This window comes from Lytechinus pictus, chromosome 7, assembly GCF_037042905.1.
Source record: "Lytechinus pictus isolate F3 Inbred chromosome 7, Lp3.0, whole genome shotgun sequence".
NCBI classification, from domain to species: domain Eukaryota; kingdom Metazoa; phylum Echinodermata; class Echinoidea; order Temnopleuroida; family Toxopneustidae; genus Lytechinus; species Lytechinus pictus.
The window spans coordinates 9,289,144-9,299,711 of NC_087251.1; the positions used below are offsets into that span (position 1 = coordinate 9,289,144).

Sequence of the window (10,568 nt, forward strand, 5' to 3'; positions counted from 1 at the left end):
GGATTACACTGTCCTTGGCCTAGATGGTTCCTCAGAGATATTATAAGGGAGTGGATTTAACAGGATGAGAGGTGTGGGTGTGGATCCTCTGGGGAGTGTTTCATGAAAGGACTTTACCCGACAGTTACCATAGTAACAGTGCTTCTCAGCCAATCAAAACAAAGAAAAGTTGTCAGACAAAATGTTGATGAAATGCTTCTCTGGTCTGCAATCATCGCCATTATAGAGTAAAAATTAAGTTTCAAACAAATTAACGCACGCGTGTGGGGTGCCTGTGCACGTTTGAAGGAGAGAGTGGTAAGCTAGCTTTATTTATTTATTCATTTATTTATTTATTTATTTATTTATGCATTTATTTATTTATCTATCTATTTATTCATTTATTGCAAATCTTTATCCAGAGTAGCATGTTCAGTTCAATACAAAAAATAGATATATTGCGTAAATATGTACAATCAAAATGTTGATTAAAAAATAATTGGTCTTCCACAGGGCTCTGCATTATTATCTCCATACACAATATATTAAAGATATGATTTATAACACGAAGAAAGAAAAAATTATTAGAAGAATCATCACAACAAAACAAAAGAATACACTCAGTATCAATATAATACTCAGAATGAGAAAGCAAAAGAAAAATGGTAGGGGAGAGAGAAAGAGGGAGGGAGATTGGGGAGGCAGAGAGAGGGGCAGAGAGAATGGGAGAGAGAGAGAGACAGTTGAGGAGTGAAGGAAAATTATAGCTGTAAAGATGAGGATGCGAGTTTGTACGTACATGCGTGTTTAAAGATGAGCCATTATCGAAGTTTCTTGTTCTTTAATTAATACTTTTGTTTCTTTATCGTTTTAAACTTGCTCCAAGAAAACAGAAATCTTTGTGTAAAAGGGAATAGCATAATAGCTGAGCAAAATTTGAACTACGTCCTTACAACTCCTTTCTATCCCTTTCAACTACCAAATAACAGATTAATAAAAACTTTATTTAGCAGGGGTTATCTTTCGCGAATTTGTTTAAAATTATCGGAGGTGAAACAATTATTTTATAATCATCGCCCTTTCTTCAATAGGATCACAGTGAATCGCTTTGATGACGTCTTCTTGGCAATTGTCGTCTCAGGGATATGTATTTGTTGTCCAAGGATTCGTTGAACCCATGTACGGTGAAGCGAAATCCTTCATCGAAAAACTGTGTAGGAGTGTATCTCATAATCGCTATGAATATAAACAGACCATAATATTTTGCGAAATCGTAATCCCTTCAAAAGCTAAGATTGTGAAATGAGAACAAGATCCACGTGTCACATCTGCGTGAATTACCTTTCTCATGGGTTGGTGCTTTGTCGTATGAGGGTGTTCTAACTCACCGCTCAATGTCTGTCTAGATTGTGTCGATTCGTATTGAAGTCAAGAATTATAAACTTATTATCGTTCACTTTTATCGTCCTACCCTACACTTTTCACATAATTTTATGTATGTCCTGTGCACCCCTTTCTTTTTCCTACCACTCTATTATCATGATTACCACGACTGCTGCTACAACTACACGTACTACTATTATTATAGACTAGGCCTACTAATATACTACTATACTACTACTACTATACTACTACTACTACTACTACTACTACTACTACTAACACTACTACCACCACTACTACCACTACTACTACTACTACTATACTACTACTACTACTACTACTACTACTACTAACACTACTACCACCACTACTACCACTACTACTACTACTACTACTGCTTTTACTACTGCTACTACTAACACTACTACCACCACTACTTCTACTACTACTACTACTATTGCAGCTGCTGCTTCTGCTACTACTGTAATGCTGCTGCTGCTATACTACTCCTATGCTGCTGCTGCTATTTCTACTTCTATCCCTGCTCCTGTCGGGTGAGATGACATAAATTAGTTTATCGATTAGTTTATAAATCAGTTTAAGCAAGTTAGATATATATAAAAAAAAAAGGATGAATAACGAAATGGTGTACGCTTTAATTACATGATGCACCCTCTTTTCATAATCCCCGTTTTTCCTTTTTTAACACACTCTCTCTCTCTCATCTGTTTGTCTTTTTTTTTTCATCTCTTGAAAGATATCATACAGGGATCTGAAAATTTCAGGATATAATATTTGTTTGTAGCTTGGATATCCAATCCCTAAAATTGTAGGATAAATGTTCTAGGGAATAAGGGCCCTTTTCAAACGCTAATATAAAAATCCCCGATAGCCTGGGGCACTAAATAATTCTGTTTGATTCGAATATTATTATTTTTAAAGAATCGGTGGTTCAAAAGAAAAGGATTAAAAGGCAACTAACAGTTTTTCAGATTGAAATTTTAGATAATCGATTATAATTCGCATTATTCATCCTTTACCAAAGTTAAAGACAAGCTAATTCAGGCTAATTCAGTTAATTCGGGCTGAAAATAATAGGACTTGAGAAAAATCAAACAAACAAATCTAAAAAAATTGATCAAAATCGTACAATGAATAAAGAAGTAATTACTTTATAAATTTTATGTCATTTCGGTGAAAAAATGTATGCATGTGTCCATGGATATTCAATGAGCAATTAATGATGTCATATCCCCACTTGTTCTTCTTTATTTTCTTATAAGAAATTATGTTTACTCAAATTTTGTCCTTCAAGAATTAATCAACCTCGGCCCCCAAAATTGATTTTATTTAACGCATTTATTAAAATATAACTGTTCTAAGGCACGATTTATGACAGGTTCAGCATGATAAACGGTTTCCAGTTGTAGGACACCCCTTGTATCATTATCATTTATCTCTCTTTCAAGCATTCATGATGAATAATGCATGATTGATGAATGCCCGGATGAAGGCCGTTGTCAGTGGTGTATGTCTGTGTCGCGTGACTGTGTGTACCCATTCGCGGCCAAACTTTGCCACCGAGAGGCGTTTACTCTCGTGTTGAAGGATTCCAATATCTAACGTGGAGTAATAATGACGACGTGAAACTTCTTCTGCCGGGATTACCGAAAATGGATTACCGATAGAATAGAGGAGATTGGATTTACAAGAAAATAATAAAAGGAAATAATTAATTTGATGACGGGGGTTGCGATTTATATCATTAAAAATACTTCAAATAAATATCAATGCATGCAGCATCTATAGCTATAGGGATTTAGTCTTTTTGTTTGTGAAAGGGTGTATTCGTGCTTATGGTAAATTGAAGGTTTCATCCGATTGACAAATCTTTATAATTGATGTCTTTGCATCATCCTAGAGACATTGGTAGTTCAAACACGATTTCAATGACTCTCAAGATTACTTTGCTCTCATTAGTTTTCTTGTGATATTGCTTAGCAGTTGAGGTTTCTTTATTTAAAGGTCAAGTCCACTCCAACAAAGAGTTGATTTGAATAAAAAGAGAAAAATCCAACAAGCATTATGCTGAAAATTTCATCAAAATCGGATGTAAAATAAGGAAGTTATGACATTTTAAAGTTTCGCTTATTTTTCACAAAACAGTGATATTCACAACTCAGTGACATGCAAATGAGACAGTCGATGATATCCCTCACTCACTATTTCTTTTGTTTTTTATTGTTTGAATTATACAATATTTAATTTTTTTTACAGATTTTACAATGAGGACCAACTTGATTGAACCATATAGTATTAAACAATACTCATTTACATGTCCAGGGAGGAATTAATCGTTGTTTCATAAAACAACAGGAAGAAATTTGGAATATTTCATAGTTCACATAATAAAATACAAAATAAAGATAGTGAGTGATGTCATCAGTCTCCTCATTTGCATACCGACAAGGATGTGAAACTGTTTTGTGAAATTAAGCGAAACTTTAAAATGTCATAACTTTCTTATTTTACATCCGGTTTTGATGAAATTTTCAGTGTTATGCTATTTGGATTTTTCTCTTTTTATTCGACTCAACTTTTTGTTGGGGTGGACTTGTCCTTTAATCAACGAAGGACTTTGGTGGTAATGCAGGTGGCCAAATGTCCTTCAACGGCAAGATCTCTTTTCTACTATCTAACTTAAAGGTAAAGTCCACCCCAGCACAATGTTGATTTTAATAAAATAGAGAAAATCAAACTAGCCTAGTGCTGAAAAATCATCAAAATCGGATGTAAAATAAGAAAGTTGTGACATTTTAAATTCTCGTTTATTTATCACAAAACAGTGATATGCACAACTCAGTAACATGCAAATGAGACAGACGATGATGTCCCTCACTCACCATTTCTTTTGTTTTTCGTTTTTCTTTTTTTTACAAATTTTACAATAAGGACCAAGTTGAGTGAACAATATAAACAATGCTAATTCCACATGTTCAGGGTGGAATTAATTGTTTCACTTGAAAATTACGAGAAAATGAGAATGTTTCATATTTCATATAATAAAATACAAAAGAAATAGTAAGTGGATGACGTCATCAGTCTCCTCGTTTGCATACCGACCAGGATGTGCATATAACTGTTTTGTGAAATTAAGTGAGACTTTAAAATGTCATAACTGTCTTATTTTACATCCGATTATAATAAAATTTTTAGTGTTATGCTTATTGGATTTTTTTTTTATTATTCAAATCAACATTTCGTTGGGGTGGACTCGCCCTTTAACAATGAATGCAAACGCGAGTCGAAAATTTCAATATAGTGACATGAAAAGGGACATTTGTAGGAAATCATGAAAACGATATCTTTAATGAAATAAGCCTATATAAGAATGGAAGATTTTGAAATTCAGACCTACAAACGAGATATTTCAAGCACTTTTTATAGTCACGAACAGGATCCCTTTTCACTAAATACTGAAAGGTCAAAAGTCAAGCAGAAATATATATTGTCAACAAAACAGGATATTTTAAGCGCCATTTCATCTTCTTGAAAATGACATGCATGTATCTCATTGTGCCATTGGCGAGCTCGTTTATGATTACAGCGCGTTCTTTACTAAATTCCTTATGGTCATTATTTATGGAAATGGTAAAACATGGGCAAAAATCAATTTGTCGAACGAGTTTCTGTTGAAGTGACTAAGGAGATCAGGAGGATAATTTTTTCGGTTTAAAACTTTATTGTTTAAGTAAAAGGAGCGTCAAAATTTCGGAACTCACAGTTTATAAACGTGTGTTAAAATAGGGATGGGTGGTGTATTCAAACTTTTTTCAAAGACGGCCCGAAAGCCCCCGGATTGTTCCTTTTAATCATTTTCTTTAATTACTTGCAGCTTGCCTGTCGTAGCCAATCATGTGCAACCTTTCCCTTTCCATTTTAACAGATTTTTTCCTCTTTTATTGACCCAATGAGGCAAAATTGTCATGGAAGCAGCCAGGGATTTAGATCGATGAGAGCTATATTTCTGACATGAAAATTTATATATAGACCACTGAGTGAACGGAAGAAAAGCTACCGCATGACAATTAAAACATTTTTTGGTTGCTTTCCTCACATATCAGCAAATAATTATTCTCATATTTGCAAAATTCAAACCACTGCAAGATCCCCACTTCCCACTTCACTGCAAAAACTCCGGTGTTGATTTACCACTAGCCCGGAATGTATTATGTCCACACCAGAGAAGTGTTAAACACCAGTTTGGTTTGGTCTAACACCAGATAGGTATTTATACAACACCAATTAGTATTAAAATAGCATCGGTTTGATTCCAAACTGGTGTTGTTTCAGTAATTCTCTGGTGTGGACATAGATTCCGGGCTGGTAAATCAACACTGGATTTTTTGCAGTGTTCATAAGACATGCGATAATAATATATACACTGTACACACATTATTCAACCCAAAATGAACTAAAAAACAGACCAATAATAAATTAACTAAGTTTTGTATTAACATTTAATGTATACACATATTAAGCCACAGCTGTCTTTAAATGTGCATGAGAAAATCTTCAGAATACACACAATTTGACATAACTTTTACGTGATATTCTGACAATTAAAATATAGACATTTAAAAATAACAAAATTATAATACTAGGATTTTAATTTAATGACCTCAATATTCATTTTTCTTTTCAATCGTAAAAGAAATGATAGCAAATCCAATGATTATTAAGACAACCGTCTCGTTCAGACATGGGTTCTTGGTCAGAGTAAAATTTTATTTCATATACATTATCATTTTTTTTACATGTCGGAGTTTGTCTTGTGATTGCTTGGGTCGTGATAAGATGAATATCATTGGAATTCCAATCCATGCTCAATAGAATTTTACTCCGACTACGAACCCACGTCTGAACAGGTTTCCAACACGGGCACTGCCCCGACCTTTCCACCGACCAAAACGGCCTACGTCTGAACGAGGCTGATCTTTTGAGAAGACTTATGAAAAAAGGGTGTATTTTATTTTGTTTTCATTCTCAATGTATGAACGTATTTGCTGATTTAATAAAACAAGACTTGATTATAGGATGAACCACCACATTTCGCTCTTTTATGCAGCTTCTTGCTATTATAAAAAACATTTTATAATCCCTGTTTTTCCTTCACATATAGTATTGTTGAAAAAAACAGTGCAACAAACAAACTCAACATCTTAATCTCAAGATTTTCAAGGCAAAGATATTTTTTAAATAAAAAACTGCAATTACAACAGACAATCCCCCTAAACTTTAAGATTTTTAATTTTAGGTTTTAATCAAAATGTATTTTAGTGATTAATTTTTAATGGGTCCTTCTCTAATACAATAATAAAAACTTTGAAAGACAAAGTATTGGATTTTATAGGGATGAATTATATCAAGTTGTACTTGTAAACCTACTTGACTCTCTTAAGGGGGAGGGGGATATAGAATATTTTGTATGGAAATGGAGTCTCAAAGCACTTGATTGAAGACAGTATAGTAAATCATCCAAGACTACCAGACTAAGGATTGCGTTTTCTTGATGAGATTGAAGGGTCACTTCTTTTTATTCTTTATGAAATTATAAAATCCTAAAGCACAGTCTGGAAAATTCACAAAGACTGTTACCTCATATTTCATGCTTCGCATCTTGTACCTATTAGTTTGACCCAATAAACACAAATTAATTATTTACTTCATAAAATTGAGAGTTCAATTTTCTGCTAGACACATGTCTATATCTTTTTGAATAAGAATGTAACCACAATATTACTGACCTCAGTTACTTGATTTTTTTTTACTCATTTTTTGTGGTAAAAAGAGGATGTCCGACTCTTAGTAAGTTTCTCACTGTCACTCAAAAACATTTAACAGAAAAGAACCATTATGGTTATTTTGAAAGTGAAATGAAACATCTCATAGGCCTCAATATACATTAAAGAGAAATTTAGAGGCATTTTTTTGTGAAAATGATGAGTTTGGTGTATTTGAGGTAATATTACAACATTTGAAATCTCCAAGAAGCTCTTTAAGCAGGAAAAAATATGTTTGAGAGAACCAGAAGAGAAATTAAACACCAGCCAGAGCCAACACTCTGATGGCATGGTAAACTCCACAAGCATTTATTCAATTAGTAATTAAGTCAGACACAACTTTCTAAATTGATTCCTCACCACGTCTGGAATATAAATTCACCTTCATCCTAACTCTGCCTGAGCTGCTGAATATCAAACAAAAATTTAAGCTGGGAAAATTGTGAAAGGACCTTGCACAAAAAGGTGCTGAATTTTCTAACCTTGGCACAATCAATGAATTAAAGTGTTGAATTCAACGCTCAGAATATATAAAAGTGTTTTGCTTGGCAGAGAATTTCATTTATCAATTCTATACTCCACTTTCATACCATCTCAGCAAGTCAAAATCAAGCCAAAATCCTTACACTTACATGTTAAATTTCAATTGAAACATAACATTCAATAGGTTGCAGTAAAAGTGCTCTCTGCAAACTTCAGGGTAGCATCTTTGATAACATTTATCTGCTAATCAAAACTTCTAATACATTTACCTTTAAAACCCTCAGGCAAATTCATGAAAATATATGACCCAAGGATAGGGAATTGAAGAATCGTCCAGACAGGTTACAACAGTAGGTATTATTCATTTGAATGATTTCTCACAGTGAGTCAAACAGTTTACTTTCAACAAAAATTTGAGTTGAAAATTTAAAGATTATGGTACTTTAAAGTTCTGCATACATTAGAATAAACTTTTTTTTTCTATTAAAGAAACCAATTATTATTATCAAATCTGGAGAGAAAAATCATCAATCAGTATGTAAATCTAACTTTGAATATTTTAGCGAGCATGGAAATCATAAGGACCGTGGTATTGTTTCAAATCTCTGATATTTTCCAGTCAAATGTAATTCTTGTTATTCTTCAACTACTTAAAACAACATCGTATTAAGATTTATCTCTTCAAATACATTAATATTCCAGGTATCAAAATATCATTGATATGGGAACCAATTTTCCTTCATATAGAAATCATAAATACCTTCCCAAGATGTTCCAAAATAATATCAAAGATGAAGAAAAAGTACATCCATAAATAATGGTGAGAAGAAAACTGTTGATTTGTGCACTTTGTGGGAGGGTAGGATAATTTGATTTAAAATAGAAATCATTGGTATGTATGGCTGAAGGTTGCTAGATTTCTTCTGTTCAAATTCTATTAGAACATTACATATATTCCCATTTGATGTGGAGATCAATTGCCTGATTCCATTTGATATCCGGGTCGTTACATGATCATGGTATGGTTGCTTAAGAAAGGAGACACAATGTTGAAGTTTGATACAAATTCTAGGTCTGGTCGACAGAGAAGACATAAATTTTAAGAGGAAAAAAATGACATGAATCTTTTACAGCTCATGTGCTCTCCTAAGAATAGCAATTTAAGGTTTGAAGAGCAGCATCACAACATCTTTCCATTTATAAATTGATCCCGACACTTAAGCCCCCATCCTCTATTTAATATATTGCATGCAAAGGCATGTGATGTTGCACATATCCAATGCCAAGGGATAAGACTGCTAGCTTTGTATTTGCCTAAGCCATGGCTTCCATCACATCTTGACTCATGTACAAAAACAGAAATCCTTAAAGGCCACCGCACACCTTACGACTGGTCGGCGACTCGATTTCAGAATAAAATGTAGTAGCATTTGATGCCAATATTGAGACTTGGAATATCTTACTGTGTAATGTTCTAAATCATCGTACGAATACCTATGTTCAAATCTGTGACTATGCTATCATCCTCCTTAGAATAAAAGCGAATTCAATATCTAGTCGTAATTACGTCATAGAAGTCGTACGATTGACTTCGATTTGAAACTAATTTGGCCTTTACTAAAAAATAAAAGCTTGCAATCTTTCAAAATGGTTATATTAGTATTCTTTCAATTGATTTCAACCTCAAATAAAATGATATGTTCCATTCACATTTTCAGAAAATAAGCAAAATGCGATTTGTTCCAAAATCGGGTCGCGAACAGTCGTAAGGTGTGCGGTGGCCTTTAGACGTTGGCTAGAGATTGGCAATGTCACAGGTGAGTTTGCAATATATGTCATGTACTGCTTCAGAACATTACCCTATTACAGCAATCAGAAATTGAGAACTGTGCCCTTGAGATAAGTTGATTATGATGACATTGATCACTGAATCATGAAGGTAGGCTTGATGAGGCTGGTAACTTGCTGGCAAACTTTCTTTCACTGTTAAAAAAAAAAGAAATATCAAACATAATTGACAGTCTTTATCAACATCAAGCAATTGTACCAAAAAACTCACATGGAACTTTGTTGTATGTAATTCTTGATTGTAACAAATACCCTGGGAATTCAATTAAAAAAAAAACACTCTTTGTATTTCAGGCCTTGTTTTATCATAATTTTGACAAGGTCTTGTATAGAGAGTCATTTTACAAAGGCTTTGTAATAAGTGCATTTCATAATACATGTGATACCAACGTTTCCTCTAGTCCTAAAGCAAACGCAGTGAGTGAGACTTGTATAAAATAAGAAACATTTCACTGAATGATGAACTTTAAATGCAAGGAAGAAAGATTAATCAGTAGTACTACTTGTAAGTGAGATTCCAGGAAAGTGGTTTGTAATCACTTTGGAAGTGAAACATTGAGATTAATGTATGGTGTTGAGTACACTGTATTAATTAGACCAATCTCTCAGGATTAACACAAAAGAGTGCATGAATTGCAAATTCAAATATTGTATCCCAAATACTCTTAGTTTTTATTAGTCAAGCGGGGGCAAAGATTTGTCAGTAATTTGGCAGTAAAAATTCGTCACGCCATTATGACGATCACTTTATGCCAATTGACAAATCATTTTATAGTTTGACAAATTAAAAAATCAGGAAACACTAATTTACGTCTCTACGTTACGAATGTAAATCCTGCTTTGACAAACTACTTTAACTGACGAATCCAACAAGCACGAATTGACAAATGGATATTGTCAGTCCGATTGTACACGACAAATCTTATCAGACTTGACAAATTGAGGGACGAATTTAGACATACAATACGAATTTTGGAAGGAAAGTTTTTGACAAATTTAAAACGGGTTTCCTTATCTTAAAAGATTTGTCAA

At 33.5% G+C, this 10,568-nt stretch overlaps 1 long non-coding RNA gene across 1 annotated transcript; it reads right to left on the reverse strand.

The window, feature by feature from the left end:
- Nucleotides 1-5,365: 5,365 nt before the first annotated feature.
- LOC135154697 (uncharacterized) lies at nucleotides 5,366-9,828 on the reverse strand. The gene is made up of 2 exons (XR_010294065.1): nucleotides 9,471-9,828; nucleotides 5,366-9,052 (listed from the first exon to the last, which is right to left on the reverse strand). It is a non-coding gene; the product is annotated as an uncharacterized LOC135154697 (long non-coding RNA).
- Between the last annotated feature and the right edge of the window lie 740 nt (nucleotides 9,829-10,568).